Raw genomic sequence first — 19,791 nt, 5'->3', positions numbered from 1 at the left:
GTACGCTACATACACAGAGAGGGACGCAACATGCACTCAAGACAAATGCATGGGTGCAAAGCCTGTTTTCAGTCCTTTATAGAAGACGGTATTTTCGAATTACAAGTTTCTGATATGTTCCTCGGCGTTATCTTTCGCGCGTTCTGCCGGCGCCAGCTACACACTCCCATGTTATCACTATTGGCAATCGCCCATCGTATTTTCAAGAGACGTGAGTACCGAAAGAAGGTATATGTTGTTGCGGGGCCACAAACAAAGTCACAAACTTGTCCCTCCAAGATTCATTACACGCCAAACTAACTTTATCACCAAGGTCGAGCTGCTTATCGTTAACTGCGTCACAGCGCGCTGTGCGACCAGCGTGCCTCAAAAGTACCCCAGAAAGTAACGAAATTACTTTTCAGTAATGTCTGGCATCAGAGAAAGCGGTACAAACTTCTAGCAAGATGCACTAGACTACGCACCACGGCCCATTTAGTTCTAGCTAACTGCGACATGGCGCCCTGTGCGGCCAGTGTGCCTCAAAAACCGAAATAAGTTACAATACTCCCCTAGGAAGCGTCGGAAATATGTCCCAGCACGATTCATTAACTCAAATTAACTGCACCAGGATGGCCGAACTGTTTATCGGTAACTACGTCTTAAGTCTCGGTCCCGTGCCGTAAGCCTAATTGCGTCGTAGACTGGGAAACAAAATTCCTCACCTTGCCGTAGTCCAATAGTGCAGTGGTGTCTTGTCCCAGTGCAGAAGGAACGCAAGAATACGCTGAAAGCCCAATGAACCACGTTACATTAAAAAAGAAGAAAGGGGGTAGGGGGGGGGGGGGGGGGGGGGGGAGAGACGGGTCGCCGCGCGCGCGCAGCCGTCCTCTCTGGCTTCGGGAGAGTGTGTGGCGGATGACGCATGCATCTGGCGCGTCATTGACCTGTGGCTAGGTAAGGCAAGGAAAATAAGTCGCAAAGCTTAAGTTCATTTATACGCAAAACGTTTTAGTTTTCGCGGCAAAGAATTTAAAAAATAAATCAATGCCTGTTAACTTAGTTAACTTTCTTTTTTTTTTCGATGCTCGCGGCAGCTAACGTTCGGTGTCAAAAGTATAGCGTGACGTATGGTGACGTGTTTCCTGTTGCCAGTTTTTGCCGTGTCCCCTCTTCTTGAATTTCTTTCTCTATGATACGAGGTTCAACATACAAGATTACATTTCAAACAAACTTCTCATACAAGCACTAGAACATAAATAAAATTACTTCTCAAGCAACGTTTTCATATCCGGCCAGCTTATGGAAGGCCTGATTTTTTTTTCCTTTTTTTTTTGGCAACTATCATTTTCCTTCGGTTCTTCGTATATTTTCTTGCACCATCGCGATTGCGCCGAGTATATCGGCGATAACGTGTACCGCGCACGAAGGAAAGACACCTGGGCCGGTATTTTGTAGCGATGCCTTTAAAGTAATAATGCCTTTTCGCGCTTATCGCGCTTTGTCAGTGGTCAGAGCGACGGTCCGGTCGCGTTATCAACGTTGATATCGTGAGCGGACCGTCGCTCTGACCACTGACAAAGCGCGATAAGCGCGAAAAGGCATTATTACTTTAAAGGCATCGCTACAAAATACCGGCCCTGGGCCGCAATATTGTAGTGATGCCTTATGACTTATTCTATACTAGTCTTATCATCCACCGTTCATGGCCGGCTGATCCCGTTGATAACGAGAACAGACCGTCACTCCGACCACTGACAAAGCGCGATAAGCGGGAAAAGGCATTATTACCGGAGAGCCATCGGTACAAGATACCGGCCCTGGGCGCAGTAGCGCATGCGCGAACGGCAGATAATCGTCACTAAAATATACATATAAGAAGCGGCCGCTGGGAAGCCCGCCCGTCATACTGAATTTGACGCTATACCTGGCATACCGCCGCCCGTGTCAGCTGAACCAGCGATTGACGAATTAAGATGCCGTATCTACCACTTCACCGACTCCTTTCTCTGCCGGGTTCTAAGGTGTGAGGCGTGCTCGAAGCTTTGCGTCGTGGCTACTCCAGTTATGGCCTCGACTTCTGCAAGCGCGGTTACCGGGCTCGCACGACCCATTGGTGCTCCTGGAGTGCATATGCTACGCCCGGCGGCAATTTCATTCCTTCTCACGCATGAGCTGTCACGCTTGACGCAAATGCTTCCGTTGCTGTCTTAAGTCGTGCCTACAGTCAAGTTTTCTTTTGTTTGTGTGCGCCTGGATAATCAACTGACCGTGCCAATCAACCGGGGGACAACGAAGCAACTGTCGTCGCCACGTGCCTCACCATCTAACCTACAAGGTGGGCCCCATACGTATATAGCTTAGGGTGACGTACCTATATTGATTTCTTGTTGTCTACACGGTGGCCATATCCTAGTTTAGATGTTGCTGCGCAATCGCCGTATTTGCACGCATATACCGCGTTTTTTTTTTTTCGTTTATTTTCCCCCTCGACATTTCTGGCCACTGAAACGCGCGTCGCCTTAAGGCTTTTTTTTACTTTCATTTCGCCTGCTCACCGTCAATCTATTAACTGCCGTGTGTTTTGCACCATTTTCTCCCGATAAAGAACGCTGTTGGTGCCGCGTCAATGTGGTAACGGCGTAATTAGCGAAACTCTGAGCAGGACGATAGACGCTGTTGTTACGGTCTGCAGTGTCGCACGGTGGATCACCGCGCAATCCTTGAAAGGCCTTGTCGTGTTCGATTGTGTTGCGGCCATTTCTGAGCCGCTGTTGTCCTGTAACCTTAGTGGGTGTCACAATGAACGACGCCATTCTCGCCGACAGTGCCAGAGCCCGTCCTTTTACTTTATTCTGCGGCGGCAGTTCATACACTGTTCGAGACAAACCTCCCCCCCCCCCCCTCGCGGTTTTACGTGCAAGTACGGTACGCTTCACGTCTGGCTTGACGTTTACATTCTTTTTTTTTCTTCTAACCGTAGGTGAACCACGTGCAACCGAGTGACCATGGCAGTACTCCGAGGGACCCCGGAGCAAGCCGTCGTCGCGGCGTTCTTCGGCAGTTGTATTCACCAGGTGCGATTCCAGCTTGGCGAGGGTGGCGCGGCTATTAAATTAACTAATTGGCAATGCTAACTGTTTTTTACTGATTGGCAAGAGAAGGCCGCCGCCACATTGGGTCGTCGTCGTGACGGAAGCGGAGTAGGACTGGGTGGGGCGATTGCAGCTTTAGGCTTAGCTGACACTAGGAAGGGCAGCTCGCACTGCGCAGGCTTCAGCTGGTAGGGGTCCTCTCTCGTTTGCGACACGGACGTCGGACCCATTCCGAGTGCATTTGCTTCCCGGCCATAATTCCGCGTCGGCGCGCGTGAAATGCGGAAGTAAATTGCACCCGGAAGTAGTGTCAGGTTTCTTCCAGAAAAAACAGAAGAAGAACGGACGTTGCCTACGGTCTGCAGCGCGGTGCGCTGCGGCGAAGACGGTGGTGGGTGGCAACATTTTTTTTTCTTCCGTATGTACTCGTCCCTTTTGCTGCGTCACGCCGTGCTTTCGTCGCTCGACAAGCCAACCATCGTGGACGAGTCCCATCGCCCACGCCAGCGCGATGACGCTTGTCATGGTGAGTACGTGCTTTCTGGTTACTTTGTCATTTAACAAGAGCCCCCCCCCCCCCTTTTGTTTTTGTAGTTTCAGATCTGCAACCTGTACCTTGGCTCCTGGTGCATGTTCCTGCACCCGGCCTCGCACAGATGACATTCAGCACCGGTCCGTCGTCCAGCAGCTGATCGCGTCTTCTCTTCTGTTCCTGCCTTACGGCTATGTGTGTCCTGGTGAATGAAGATGCCTGCAATCCCTGCCCTGCAGAACATCCACTGCGAGTAAGTATATCAAGTTCTTCCAGCCCATGCGGTGACGGTGTGCTCACGCGTCATTAACATACGCCTGTTTGTCGTTTCAGTTCCGCATCCTTTGGTGCCAGACGCACGCGGCGGATTTTCCGGCACCCGGCCGTGTCTCGCACAGACGACGTTCAGCACCTGTCGTCCAGCAGCTGATTATGTCACTTCTGCTCCTGCCTCACTGCTATTGGTGTCCTGCTGAATGAAGATGCCTGCAATCTCCGTGCTCCAGTACGTCAACTGCACGTAAGTATATCAAGTTTTCCAGTCCATGCTGTGATGGTGTGCTGACAGGTAATTAACAAGATGCCTGTATGTCGTTTCAGTCTGCAACCCTAGTCTTGACATCTGCCGCCCATCAAGTGTCCCGCCAGCGTAGTAGGCAATGGCACCAAGTGCAGACCGTAGGGAAGCAGGCGCTGCGCTCGCCACTCGCCACATAGCTGGTCCCGAAGACGTCGTGCCGCAGGCAACGTCATTCGCTGCCTCGACGAGGCCACACAACTATGAAGTCCCAAGAAAGAGCGCGACGTCACGTGACATGACTGCTCATCTAACATCCCGGTTAGAGTTAATTCCATCCTATAGCCTCGATGGCCACTCGATGAACTCGCACGTTATTCAGCGGCTGTGACCGTATAATGTGGGTACCGAGAAATCCAAGGTAACGTGATGTCCTAGCTCATCGTAGTGGTACACTGCTCACTCTAGCATATTGGGTTGATTTGGGGATTCTTGGTTCTTACGTTCATTGACATTCTGTGCTTTTGTAATGGTGCACTGATGCTGGTTTGCGTTGGGGAATGGTGTGTGTATGTATGTGTGTGTGTGCGCGCATTCGTGTGTGTGTGTTGTGTGTGCGCGCATTCGTGTGTGTGTGTGTGCGCGCGCATTCGTGTGTGTGTGTTGTGTGTGTGTGCGCATTCGTGTGTGCTGTGTGTGTGCGCGCATTCGTGTGTGTGTGCTGTGTGTGTGTGCGCATTCGTGTGTGTGTATGTATGTATCATTCTGGCTGGGGTGCATTTCCGATTCATCTACGAATTGTTTGACTGGTTTCTTGCAATTGGTGACATCCTTCAGTAAGCTCGTCGAATGCTCAGCAGCGATGGTTGAGAATTGTTTCGGAAACTCTTGCAACGTTTGCACTGCACATCTCCTCCACTCGTATATTTAAGTTGTGGCACTTAGTATCTTGTCAAATTCTCTGGTATTCCAAGGTATTTCTGTTGGTATCTTTTCCTTATTCACATATTCTTGGTGTTTCAAATGACTCATCATGGACAATGCAAATCAGCATCAATGTACCATTACAAAAAGCACATGGTGTAAATTAAAGGCACCAAATCTTACTATTATGAGCACATCCTTTGAAATATGGTGCTGGCATGGCACCAAGCTCTTATATTTTTATTTTACCTGTCTGTTGTCATTGATGATGCCTGATAATAGAGCAGTGTACCACTCTGAAGGCACGTCGGGTTCTGAATCGCTCTTCAGACAACACTACCACACATACCTGCTATGTTCAACAGACTGTTTTGCCACAGTTCCCTTTGTCCTACGTGAATGTTCACTGCCCTGTGTAAATTTACCTGCCTGTGTTTATTTACTAGACATTTCTATGACATGCATTTGCTCGCTGATATTCCCTGGAACTGAATAAAATAGTGCTGTTTTTTCATAGTACCTTTCTTGCACTGTTTTCCCTTATACGTGAAAAATATTGTCAGAACTACCTCCTACACAATAAATTGTTTGCCCAGTTGCTTGAAGTGTACGGTTCTCAAAATTAAAATTGAGCCTGTGAAGTCTTTGTAGTGAATCATCTTGCCAACACTTTGCTGCTCACTGGGGTTGCAGGCCAGCTGCAATGAAATTTTGGACATGGATCCATAGTAGATAGTGCAGCTTCTGCAAAATTCTGCATTTTAAATGCCTCTAGATATTTTCAGCTTACCTGCAGTATGCTGAAATTTGATGGCCATGATCTAGGATATCCGTCCCATTATTGCAGCTTAAGCTGTTTTGAGTGCGTTTTGTTGTCGCATTTCCAAGATTTACTGTCTGTTATCATACCAGCCGGTATTACGAGGAAACTGCTACCGAATTGTAACTTGCCAAATGCTGCTGTGGTTAACGGCACAATGGAAAAGCGGGTACTGCTGCTGGTGTTGCTTGCATGAATTGCAGCAGGCATAACGGCTAGCGGTACGCAAATTTAAATTTCGCAGCGAGCATCAATGTCCTTCCACATTGCTGACATGGAAGTAAGTTGCAGTGAAAGATTAGATGAGACCTAGGGTGTTCGGTAGTGAGTGGTCTGAAGATCAAACACGGTAAATCTTGTAGAAACACGGTATACTCGGAGACAACTTTCTGTGGCAATGAAGGGAAAGTTAATGGGGCGGCGCCACTCCGCAAATACTAAACCATCAGGCGTTTGAGAGCCATTTTTCAACATATACTGAATCGGCAACGGTTTGCATGAGCCCTAACATGAAAGATAATAACAAAACAAAGTGATGTTTAAATTTTCCGTTCCCCAGCTTAATACAGTGAAACCCGGATATATCGAATCTGAAGGGGGATCACAAAAAATTCGATATATGGGTAATTCAGTATATCAAATTAAAAAAAATCATAGAAAATTGTTCAGGGATATTTTACAGCTGTTTCATATACACAATAATTCGTTATACCGTATGTGCGTTTGATATATCCGGTTTCTACTGTACAAGAACTTTGAATGTGACATTTTCTTCAGAAGCGCTCTTGCTTCTGTGTGCCTTGCCTCCGTAGCTTCCCTTCATTGCAACAGAAAGTTGGCCGCAAGTATAAGTACCAGAGTCGATATTGTTGGACAGGAATCGGCACCAGCGATGGTTGTGGCTTCTTCCAATGGCTTTAATGTAGAAACATGCCAGCCAATTTTCCATCATTCAGAATGTGTGCGGCATACATGATGCAATCAGTGCATCTCTTAACTCCGAGTATTTGTAGAATCATTGCAAGTTTCAACATCTTGAACCACATGCAATTGCAACTTCTATTTTTTAGGCACCAATCTAGCCTTTCTTGCAGCTATGTTTGTAACGACCAACAACACCGGTTTGCCTTTTTTACAAAGTGCAGTACTAATACCTGGCATCATTTCTTTGCATTACTGATGGCCAACGAAAACGTACAGGCAAAACAAGTCCTCTGGTGCCATAAAAGTGGCTGCTCTCATTTTGCATGCATTGTCAGCTGCCAGATAAAATGAGCAAACGTCTATTGTCACTTCCAGATCAGATGTTCGAGAACTGGGGCAATTCTAGCTGCTGTCTGCTTGCCTGGGAAGGAGAGAAATGCCATGCTGTCCTGGTCATTCCACTCATAATACAGTCGCCTATGCAAATAAACCGCCTGTACCGTTTACCCTACCTCTCGACCTCGTACTCGCGACGAGAGAAACAACCCTTGTTAGGTCTACTCGGACGACGGCGTGGGCCCACTTAGCCTCGGTGTGGCGCCAGGGTAGAGTAGGCCAGCTATACTCGTAACGAAACGCACCGGTGGCGTATGCTAGAGAGTGACCCTCAGTTCGACGTCGAAATGAGACCACGACTCCCGAATCCTACAATGGTCACTAAATAAGAGCACCGATAAAAGCAATAAAAAGGATCCACAGATTTCTTTTTTTTCTTGAAAACATCAGCAATACTCCAATGATTGGCAGTCTTCACTTTATCAATTACTTCGAATTCCACATTCAAGTCTTTCTACATAAAAGCAAAGCAGCGACATCGTTTCTAGAGTTTGCGCGCGAAATTATAAATTTTCAGACGAATGTTCACGAAATATAAATGTTCCTGGGCACTCCCAAATAAGGTTCTCTTTGAGTGTCCCATTCGTATAAGGCCCAAGCGCGTCTTCTCTTCTAGACCAACGCGGGCTGTGCAAGGCGTGGCTGAGTGCATGTGCGGGCCGCGCGCCCTATCTTTGAGGTAATCTGCGGCGGCTTTAACGGTCTTCCGAGCCGAGATGGCTGGTTGCTTCATGTGCGCTGCCTTCCCCCGTGCCTATAGTGTTGGAGGGTGCGCAATCTCAAGTTCTGAAGAAGCATGGAGCGAGAGGCATGTACGAAGCGTTCGCTCCCCGCTGCGCCGGTGTGACAAGTGTTCGCGGTCATCGAGTGAGATCTGTTCATGTTTGCCTGTGCGCAGCGTGAAACCAGGTTTCTTAACTTATTCAGTAAGCTAATGTTTGCTGCACTTTATACAGCTTATAAAACTAAGAACCTTACTTGGTATAGTTGTCTAATACATTGAAATCGCTATCAATGCTTTGCCTTTCAGACGAAACTACGGCTTCTTTTTACAACCACTGTTAGTACGACTTTTACTGCAGTTTCTTTCTAGGATAAACCTTGCAAGCACCTCCCAGTTTCATCCGCAGACACTCCCAGAACTTCGATACGTTCTCTGCAACTACAACTATAATCGTAGACTACGCGGCTACTGTGAAATAGAGTTCAGTTTAAGGGCCCAATTAACAAATCGTTCTGTTCGTAAGTGGTCCTTGTCATTAGCCGGTCACCATCGCTAATAATATGTCCAGCGTACAGGATTGGCTAGAATTGGTTCTCTTAAGAACAATTCTAACGTGAGGAGCTTTTGTGAATACGAGCCCAAAAACCTTTCTCGCGCTTTTATTGCGTATAAATCATCAAATCTATCCACGACTTTGCTCTGTTCATCTTTTACAGAACACGAGTGGCATGCTTCACACGTGTTGCATAAGTTTGCACTCCCTTTCTCAACCGTTTCAAAATGGGCTCCCGGAATTGGATCTCGCAATGCCGGTTCCGAGGTCGGCACCGGCTGCTAAAGTCATCGCGACCATTGCTCTCATTGTTTCGTATGCGCCCACTGGATCACGATTGCCGATAGAGTAGGCCGAGTATGCCGTAGCGAAACCACCCAGCCCTCACCGCCTGTACCGGCTTAGCATGTATATTGTCACGTAGTAGTGACGGTAAAGAAAACAGTCGCAAAACTGTGTATGACAAAACTGGTTATTTATTGGGCGAACCTGTGCCCACAAAAGCAAGCTACACTCAAAGCACAACGATAGCGGCGAACACAGTCGGCGATCGTCGAAAATCTGATCAGCGGCGAAACGCGTCGGCTTTTATACCTGAGTCATCGAACGGTTCCAGATTAATCCCTGATGCCCGCGGGTCTTCCAGAAAGTTCTAGACAATTCGCGTCGGTCATACAATCAGATAACATAAGCGTCGGTGAAAACATGCAACGGAAAGAAGCATCGATAACGTTCTAGAAACTTCCGATACAGGCGCAGTCCTGCGCCGAGCGATAACGTTTAACATTTGTTAGCCGGTGGAAAGCGGCCATCCGGTGAAAGATAAACATGTACACGTGTCAATATACCGTCTCACCGCACGTATAAAGTGAAAAATGCTGTTGGCTTTATATGGTCGTAATTACCGGAAATCGAGCGCCTCGGTTTGCCTTCTCGCTTTTTGATATCGTTGTGAACGAGGTTCACATGTGGGACCCCGAACGTTAACATTACTAAACTGATTTTTTTTCGTGTGTTTGCGTTCTTTTTCCACCGCTCTTTCCGTCTTTCTTTCCCCCCTCATTCTTCCAGCATTGCAGGCCAGCAAAGCAGAAGCATCTGTTCCGGTTGACTTCACTGCCTCTCTCATCTCATTTAGCTCTCTCCCTCTCTCCAGTAAAACTTTTGCGGTCTATGCTTGTCCATCTCTCATCGTGTTCAGTCCCGACCCCACTGCGGGATTATATCACGTTCTCGATTTCCTTCTTGGTCGCTTTTTCTGGTTGGCCGAACGCGAGCCATAGTCTTCTTCGCAAGGCACTGAAATGGTGACGCGAAGCCTGACCTTTACGCGAAAGGCGGCGTGGAGGCCGCTGCGATTGTGCAACTAAGTAGGCAGAGCGCGAGTCGCAAGAACGGCGACGCTGATCCCAGTGGCAGTAGGACTATCGTTCATATTCCTCGGCATACACGTGTTACCTATAAATACAAAACCTGCAGGCCTATCTTGGGCAGCTCAGGCGCTTCTCAGCAAAGAGCGCGCCCTAGACCCCCCCCCCCCCCCAAAAAAAAAAAAAAAAAAGCAAACTGAAGTACGACACATGACTGTCAACGCCACCGCGAGAGGTCCGTACCTATACTAGTCCGTAGTCAAGGATACGGGAGCTCGGCTCCGTGTGTCCATAAAAAGGCTGTCTGTTCCAAAAAAAAGGAAAGCTGCTCTTTCTGAAAGGTCTCGGCTCCTCCACGGATTTCACGCAATGCGTATAAGGTCACATAATAGCTGTCGTAGGCTGTTAAGTAAATTGGCAAGCACCTGCTGCGCGTGCGTTGCTGCAGGTTTTCCGTGCCTACTCATAATTTGATGAAGACGTCATTACACAGAAAAGCGAAAATCGAGCACGTGGGATTGTAAAGAAGTCACAATTAAAACACTATAACGGGCATTGCTATGTTCTTTATTATAGTTTTTTAGAGGAAAACAGTTCTGTTTTGTTATTTTCTTTCAAGGCACGTAAAGAATATCGTAGCTTCAAGGCGAGGAACACAAATAACGCAAGCAGTGAATCTACACGGAAGAAGTTTACTGCTTGCTTAATTTGTCAGTGCCTCAATTCAGTAGTTATGATTATTTGGTATAACTGTGTTTCCACGTGGCCTCTATATCATAGGTATACAATTTATTCCTTGTCCCTTCTATGGGACAGGCAGCAACCAGTTCCTTGTTCTCACGTAAGGCCTAATTCACGTTACGTTAGGCCTATCACGTTTGTTTTACGTTAGGCCTATAATTTTACGCTATAAGCCTATTTCACGGGGCTACCTCTAAATACGCGCCACCATAGCTAAGTACACTTTTAAGGCTTTCTCCATCTGCGTTGTACATTTCTTCTTACCACTAATTCCGCGCACTTACGGAAACGTAAAATTAAAAAAAAAGAAGAAAGAAGAAGAAAAAAGAGACACGGCAGACGTGAAGGCGCTAATTAGGTTGCCGACAAGACAGCCGCTCACGCGTGATAGCGATAATTGGACCGGACTTGTTCACTGCGCTCTGCGCCGGCTTTCCTGCGAAATTGACGTTGCGGAGTGCGCAAAATGCGCAGGGCGAATCAAACCCGACGTTAATTACACAAAGCTCGCGAGCAGGGAAGAAAGTAGTTAGTATGCAAAAAACTAACTTGACGCAGAACGAAAGGGTGGCCAAGTCGCTACCCATTAAAAGCGGGAACGGGATGTGCCGGCAAAATTTATTTCCATCTGCTGGTGGTTGCGCGTCGTCTGCTAGAAATTGCAGGTCTGCGACTCGTTAGCGCCGGCAAGCGTTAATCGAACGCGATTCTTAAGCTCAGAGCTAGTTGCCAAACTGTGCTTTAAAATCCGGCCGGTGCATAATTTTCGGGATTACCGGACCTGGCCGAACTATACTATCAGCATTACGCTTAAAAAGAATAAAGTTAAAGTTAAACGGAGCATGCTTACGGGTAATTGTTTGAGATTTCGACGCGGCGTTGGTGGGCTAAACTAGTTGCTTGATGCGCTGTTACCCGCAAGGCTGTGCTCCAGACGTGAATCACAGTGCTGGCGAAAGCGGTAACACAAGAAGGGACGTTCTGCAATTTAGTTTGAACCATTGAAGTTTTAACTAATTCCGGAAACACGGCAGATGATTAGATATACAGAAAAGAGATCAGAAAACCTGAAGCATCCAGGAACGGAAAGAATGAATGTGTTGCTAGCTGCAGGCTATACCCTTGCAATATAGCGTATGGTTGTGATTCGTATAGTCAGCCTCTAGAAATTGTGCAAGGGTACATACCGTGCATTTCTTTTAGACCATGCAGAATTTTTTTTAATGCCCTGTGGCAGATAACATAATTCTGCTCATTGAGTTGGATTACTCAAAAATGAGGACATTACTTGCGTGATGAATTGAAATGCGTAATGAACTAATACGAAAAATCCACTGAATATTTTTTTTCTAATTAATGACATAACGGCATATATTGCACTTTACAAACTGCAGATGGTGAATTCGCAAGGCGTATCCTCTACGTACTAATTTTCAGGACATCCCCAGTCTCGAGATATTCATTCCAAAAGTATGAGACGAAATACGTAGGCTTTCCAGTTACATCTGTGCTTGAATTCAGAAAACAGCAGTTTGTTAAAAAAGTTAGTGGAACAATAATGCATATTTACCGCAAGTTTTACAGCGCATGTCTTGAAACGCGGGCGATTCCTTAGAATTCGTTTCAAGTGGATATGCCTTGCAAGCCGTACGCCTACAATTCGTGAACTGAAATACATGCCGCGAAGTAATTAACCGAAAAAGTTAGTTATGGATTTTTCGCTAATTAGCCAATTATGCATTTCAATTTCTCGTGCGATTAATGTCCACCGCATACAGTAATTGAGCTTAAGGAATACAATTACGCTATCTGACACAGGCAATGATTTTTTTAAATTGTAAGATCTAAATTAAAAGAGCATTCCTTAATTATAGGTGTTCCAGCTGACACGGAGTGTGTTCTAATTTTGTTCTATCTTCTTTAAAATAAAAAAAATATAGCAATGCCTTCTGTGTGGATGACACCAGCTCTTTGCTGTTGAAGAATCTAGAAAAATAAGTGAGTTTGTACAACTTCATGGCTAATAACAACAGCTCACTGAAAACGAAGGCGAAGGAAGGCGTAGACAAGCCTTCCCGAAGAGGTTGTTGACAACCTCCTTGAGTAGCCTCCAGTATTTCTCGTACTTTCATTAACAGGCGTAATTAGCAATCGGCGAATGTAGAGATTGAGTTGGCACGGGCGTCATCCGAGAAGCGACAGAGCGCATACAGGTACAAGACTAACGGAGAATCGCCACGACCTAAGAACATTCGGCAGCTCGACACTCGAGACACGACGAGCTTGGTGTCAACACACCGAGTCGCAGGAAGGCAGGCGAAGTGTCGACAAAAAAAAGGTAATAATAATAAAAACGGACACTAACGGGAAGTCGTGAATCCTCTCAGTGGCGTCAATAACGTTCGCGAGCTTGCTAAAAGGAAACGGAGCAAAAGAAATATCAGGCTACAAATGGGCACGCGCAAAGCAGAGAGGAGAGGAGGAGGAAAAAATGGGGAGTGAGAAAGTGGAAGGCAGAAAGGGGAAGATGTGTCCCTTCGGTCTTGATTCCGAAAACGGCTCTGGAAGACGAGGGATTACGCGAGCGATCACGTTCCATAGATTGATTGGATTCCGCCGATTGCCTACTTAGTAATTTTTTTTCTTTCACTTGAGAACTTGTGCTCGCGTATCCTTGCTTGCTTGTTTGTTTGTCTGTTTTTGTTTGTTTGTTGGGTTGTTTGTTTGTTTGTTTGCTTGTTGCTTGTTTTGTTTTGTTGGTTTGTTTGTCGATCGCGCGATCACTCGTAAACATGTCTCCCGCTGAGAACGCGCCAGCGATTGGGACCATCAGCAGTTGGTGCAAGGGTTATCCTAGACTAGTGGTTCTTTCGGCCCTGTCATCCCCACTTCTTGTTTTCTTTATCTGGTTTTTTTTTCTCTCTCTCTCTTGCTGCACAAACAGAAATAAGCAGTCTCGAGAAGCGCCCGAAATACTCTTCAGTACGAGATAGGAGAGGGTACATTGAGGCCGCATTGATAGAGTTATATATCTCTTTCTTTCTTTCTTTCTTCTTTCTTTCTTTCTTTCTTTCTTTCTTTCTTTCTTTCTTTCTTCTTTCTTTCTTTCTCTCTCTCTCTGTCTCTCTATGGTATGTATAAGGATTCGCGAAAGAGTTCTTCAGTGCTGAAAGCCTCCGGCGGCTCTTGTAACCGACTGCACACGTACTGTCTGGGCTGGTCTTTTTGTTTTTGTTTTTTTCTTTATCGCGACGTGGGGATAAGACGACGGCGTGGCTTGCGAGATATCGAAAAACGAAGCACAAGGCACGGCTTACATGTACCAGAGACGCTGATTATTTTTAGAAGAAAGCAGCTAGTCTGAATTGGTGAAGGAAAGAAGATAAAAAGCTTTCCAAATGATCTTAGGGAGGCTTTACGTTTGTGTCTCATGTCCCTGCATGGTCAGAAGTTTTCGTAATAAAGAGTATAGGAAACGCAAATACCGCATTTACTCGCATAATGAACCATTTTTTTTTTTCACCCAGAGATGTTGATGTCAAATTGGGGGGGGGGGGGGGGGTTCATTAGGGGAGGAAGGGGCGAGGCGGGGGATAGATATTGACAGATTTTGCCTGATGGTAGGTGCCGGTTGGTCGCCCGCAGACCCGAACGCTGCTTCTTGCACGTGGCTTTGAGCGACACGTCACAAGCCTCGATTTGGGTTTACACGGCGGGTGTGAAGACGTCACGTGACTAAAGCGGTGACCATCCGACCTGCTCTTAGCGCTTGGCGCCGTCCGCCGTCGACCCGCGTTGCGCCAGCGATGAATATGCGCGCAAAGCGGTGACGTCGAGTCACATGGCTCACGGTCCACACTTTCGTGTGTTAAAAAAATGGCACTCCTCTACAACAAAAGTGTGTGTGTGTGTGTGTGTGTGTGTGTGTGTGTGTGTGTGTGTGTGTGTGTGTGTGTGTGTGTGTGTGTGTGTGTGTGTGTGTGTGTGTGTGTGTGTGTGTGTGTGTGTGTGTGTGTGTGTGTGTGTGTGTGTGTGTAGAGGGCTGGGGGATTCTTGTCGCTAGTGGGATCGTTACCCGAGTAATAGGCACGGTAACAAAACCGCGCAAGGGTGGAGGCGTCTTGTCATAGACAGATCCGAGATTCGGTTCCGAGGCAGTAGTAGATCCGAGATTCCGAGGCAGTAGTTGAAAGTACTACTTCGTGTTCATCGTTTTGTGAGTTGTTTATTATGGAGATACTAAAGCAACTACAAGCAAAATATTATTTAGGTCAATGTAAAAGTCAATGTAAGTGCTTTAGTTGGTTACATTGAGAAAGCGGAAGGAACACATTCAGTTTGGAACATCCTATCTGGCATATCTGCACAAAAAAGGACCTTCCGCATGCGTGCCTTCAACACCTTGTATTTCCCAAAGGATCAGTTATAGCCCGCAAAGAAACTTCACGCCTCCTTATCCAATTCTTAAGAGAGACCGGTTTGATTGACATATGGTGAAACCCTGCCGCGATAATGTAGGAGACGCTCGGGCGGAGAAATTGCCGGCCTTGATCGCCAGGCTAAACCCGCCTGTTGCTACAATTCACCACCACCACCACCACCGCACTCAAACATGTTTTCTTCAAATCACCGAAACTTCGCAAGGAACAAGCGAATGTTTTTGTAACTGTAACTTAAAAATTGTCATTGTTTAACTAATACTCCTGTGGCGGGTGCGTATGGCACGGCTGAGCGTGGCCGCGCGGGCCCTATCAAACAAGCAAGCAAACAAACAAATAAATAAAAAACAACCAACCAAACAAAGCGATCTGCGGTTGGTACAGAGCTGAGGTGCGCCGAGAGCTGTCGGCTTCGTGTGCGCTGTTTTCTCCGCTCTTCGCGTTGAAGCGAGAGGCAGCACGTAGGGCAATTCGCTCGCTGCTGCGGTCGCGCTTGCTCACGCCAGCGTTTTGTCCGCGGTCATCTAGTGAGATGCGTTCATGTTTGCCTCTAGCGCGCGTGACACCAGTGCTTGTTAATTCAATTAGCAAGCGAATGTTCACAAGCTTACGCGGTCGGTAAAGTTACTATTCTTACTTCGAAAAGCTGTCTAATAATTTGCTATCGCAATCGGTGCTTTGCCTTTTGGACGAAACTGCGACATTTTCTTGACTGAACTATCTTCGGGATAAGCCGACATTTTGACGTATGATGACGCGGTTATAAATTTAAAAGAATTTCTGGGTGTGTTAATTACAAGCCCAAAATTACGATCTGGGTATGACGGATGCCGTAGTCTTGTGTTTTGTGGTAAAGATCCTCTGTTTGAATGCGGCCACCACACAATTATTTATTGTCCCGCGGCCGCATATATATATATATATATATATATATATATATATATATATATATATATTGTCACGTGCAACAGAAGGCCTTCAGAGCAAGAAGTCCTGCACCGGCAGAGACGAGTACTAGCCAGGAAGATGGCTGACCCCAAAAACGAAAAACCTCTTCTTCTTCTCTCCTTGCCTGAATACTGGCTCGCGCTCGCCGCAGCTCGAGACCTCGTGGCATTTTCCCCCTGTGAAAAAAACGGGCATCGTCCCGATGCTAGCGCTGGTCGACGTAGGTAGAGGGAAAGAAAAAAAAGGGAAGGAACATAAAGTAAGCACAAGTGGGGGGTGAGGGAGAGAAAAATAAAGTACATCATAAAGTTGAGACGCTGTCGCACTATCGCGCGAAATAAGGTTTGAGTCGTACAACGTGCACAATCTCCGAGTGCTGCCTTCGACGCTGGGGTGACATGGCACTATCCGGGAGAACCTCGTAGTTCACGTCACTAACGCGACGCAGCACTTTGTAGGGTCCAAAGTAGCGACTGAGCAGTTTCTCTGACAACCCCTGGCGGCGCACCGGCGTCCACACCCAAACTTGATCGCCCGGGTGGTATTCCACTTGGCGATGGCGAAGATTGTAGCGACGTGCATCTACACTCTGCTGTTGCGTGATGTGTAGGCGTGCCAATTGGCGAGCTTCTTCGGCGTACTGCGTAAATTGCTCAGCGTCAGGGGTGAGCAGCGCGTCGTAATCGTGTGGAAGCATCGCATCCAGCATGGTCTGAACCTCACGTCCATAGACAAGACGAAACGGCGTGAATCGCGTCGTCTCCTGGATGGCAGAGTTGTACGCAAATGTTACGTACGGTAGAACCTGATCCCACGTCTTGTGTTGTACATCGGCGTACATGGATAACATGTCGGCGATGGTTTTGTTCAATCGTTCCGTCAACCCGTTGGTCTGCGGATGATATGCAGTGGTCTTGCGATGGCTCGTGTAGCTTAGCTTGAATACGTCGTCAATCAGCTGGGCCGTGAAAGCTGTGCCTCTGTCAGTGATCACGTAAGACGGGGCTCCATGTCGAAGAACGATCTGGTCTATAAAGAACTGGGCAACATCGGCAGCCGTAGCGCGTGGTAGAGCCCTTGTCTCGGCGTATCTGGTTAAGTAATCTGTGGCGACTACGATCCACTTGTTGCCGGCTGATGATAGTGGAAAAGGCCCGAGTAAATCCATGCCTATTTGATCGAATGGTGCCCTGGGTGGTGCGATCGGTTGCAGCAGCCCCGCGGGCTTCAGTGGCGGGGATTTGCGGCGTTGACATTCCCGACAACTCTTGACGTAGCGCTTTACAGATGTAGATAGTTTGGGCCAGTAGTACGCCTGTTGAACTCTGGCGAGAGTTCGGGAGGAGCCTAAGTGACCAGATGTGGGCTCGTCATGGCAGGCAAGAAGAATGTCGTCGCGCATGTCAGCAGGTATGACGAGAAGGTAGGGTTTGCCGTTGCTGTTCGAGTTTTTCTTATACAGGACACCTCTTCGAAGGCAGAAGGACGAGAGACTGCGAGAAAGGCGTCGAGGTATGGGAGAGTTGCGTCCTTCGAGGTTCTCGATGATTGCGCGGATTTCGGTATCCTCGCGCTGTCGTGCAATCAAGTCCGTTGCGGTGAGGGCCCCAAGGAATCCACTGTCATCCTCAGCGGCCGGATCACAAACATCGGTGGGTGCACGCGACAACGAATCCGCATCTTCGTGCTTGCGGCCTGATCTGTATACGATGGTCAGATCGAATTCTTGCAGACGAAGGCTCCATCGTGCGAGTCGCCCAGCGGGGTCTCGTATATTGGTCAACCAGCACAATGAATGGTGGTCGGTCACTACTTTGAAGGGGCGACCGTAGAGGTAAGGCCGAAACTTCATGGTCGCCCATACCACTGCAAGGCACTCTTTTTCTGAGGTGGAATAGTTTGCTTCTGCGCGTGAAAGAGTACGGCTGGCGTAAGCTATCACGCGCTCTGTGCCCTCTTGGTGTTGGACCAGGATGGCGCCAAGACCCACGTTGCTGGCGTCGGTATGGACTTCAGTATCAGCGTCCTCGTCAAAGTGAGCAAGAACTGGTGGTGTCTGCAAACGCTCCCGCAGCTCGGTGAAAGCCGCGTCCTGCTCTTCATTCCAGACAAATGGTACATCTTCTCGTGTGAGGCGAGTCAGAGGTTCGGCAATCCTAGAAAAATTGGCGATGAAGCGGCGATAGTATGCGCAGAGCCCCAGAAAGCGACGGACTGCTTTCTTGTCACGGGGAACAGGAAACGAGGCTACGGCGGTGGTCTTGTCAGGGTCAGGCCGAACGCCATCCGCGCTCACAACATGGCCGAGAAACTTAAGTTCTTTGTAACCGAAGTGGCATTTCTCTGGCTTCAGCGTGAGGTTAGCGGCGCGGAGGGCGTCCAGCACAGTCTTCAGACGATTCAGGTGTTCCTCAAAGGTCGCCGAAAATACGACGACGTCATCAAGATAAACGAGGCAAGTATGCCACTTCAAACCAGTGAGAACAGTGTCCATCATTCTCTGGAATGTCGCAGGTGCAGAACACAAGCCGAAAGGGAGCACTTTGAATTCATACAGGCCATCCGGCGTAACAAAGGCCGTTTTCTCGCGATCTCGTTCATCAACTTCAATCTGCCAGTATCCGCTTTTCAAGTCTATAGATGAAAAATACTTGGCGCGTCGCAGTCTGTCGAGTGAATCATCGATGCGGGGCAGTGGATAGACGTCTTTTTTAGTCACGCTGTTTAGCCGCCTGTAGTCAACGCAGAAACGTAGTGTTCCGTCCTTCTTCTTCACGAGGACGACCGGCGATGACCAGGGACTTTTGGAAGGCTGTATAACATCGTCCTGAAGCATCTCTTCGACTTGCGTATGTATCGCGTCCCGTTCTTTGGCCGAAACTCGGTAAGGCTGTTGTTTTATGGGCGAGACGTCGGTATATGTAATGATTCGGTGTTTCGTGATGGGCGTCTGACGCACCTTAGAGGACGAGGCGAAACATTCTTGGAATTGAAGCAGCAATTCATGCAGCGCTATTTGTTGTTCCTCCGGTAGAGTCGAATTAATGTCTACTTTGCTTAGTGATGCCGTCGCAGCCCCCGGTGTCGATTGGAGAGCATTGTCCAGTGATGCAGACGTAAAACATTCAGCAGTCTCTGTTATGGGGTAGGCGAGAGCGATGGCAGTGCGACGAAAAAGGTGACGGTGCTCATTACTAAAATTCGTCACAAGCAGCGTAGAACGTCCGTCACGAAGCGTGACGAGGCTGCGAGCGGCGCAGAGACCTAGTGTGAGCAAGAGCGACATGTTGCCTTCAGCGACTGCCTCACCATCACGTAACTTGTCACACACGACATCAACGAGGACACTCGAACGGGGGGGGTAACGCGACGTTGTCGGCATAAACGCGAAACGTGCTGAGATGGCTGTCGTCGGTTTTGTCTGCTGCTCTCTCTGTCGAGAAGGTCACGGTGCGCTCCCGCAGGTCGATAATAGCGCCATATTCCCGTAGAAAGTCGATTCCCAGGATGATGTCTCGGGAACATTCGCGAAGTACAAGGCAACTGGAGAGAAACGTACGTCCACGAATGCCAACTCGGAGTGTGCATATACCAAGTGGGGTGACTACATGTCCGCCGGCAGTACGAATTTGTGTTCCGTACCAAGGCGTAACTACTTTCTTCAGGTGTGTCGCTAGTTTTCGGCTCACGATCGAGTAATCAGCCCCTGTGTCCAATAACGCACTGACTTCATGGTGACCGTCGAGCACCACAGGTATATCCAAAGACAGTCGGCTTCCGAGTTCAGTTGTTGTCGAATCACTGCCGGTACCTGGTCGCGTCGCTGGGA

At 47.9% G+C, this 19,791-nt stretch overlaps 1 protein-coding gene and 1 long non-coding RNA gene across 2 annotated transcripts in view; one reads left to right on the top strand and one right to left on the bottom strand.

Moving 5' to 3' along the window:
• LOC119457888 (Kv channel-interacting protein 1) overlaps window positions 1–19,791 on the bottom strand; it is a 313,549-nt gene that overhangs the window by 112,355 nt on the left and 181,403 nt on the right. The gene's annotated exons all lie outside the window — the stretch shown is intronic.
• LOC125946673 (uncharacterized) lies at window positions 3,728–4,243 on the top strand. The gene is made up of 3 exons (XR_007467762.1): window positions 3,728–3,859; window positions 3,940–4,126; window positions 4,207–4,243. It is a non-coding gene; the product is annotated as an uncharacterized LOC125946673 (long non-coding RNA).

The sequence above is a fragment of the Dermacentor silvarum genome, chromosome 7 (genome assembly GCF_013339745.2).
Source record: "Dermacentor silvarum isolate Dsil-2018 chromosome 7, BIME_Dsil_1.4, whole genome shotgun sequence".
Classification (NCBI taxonomy): domain Eukaryota; kingdom Metazoa; phylum Arthropoda; class Arachnida; order Ixodida; family Ixodidae; genus Dermacentor; species Dermacentor silvarum.
The sequence above is the reverse complement of the archived record's forward strand: the minus strand, read 5'-3'. Positions and strand labels throughout refer to the sequence as shown.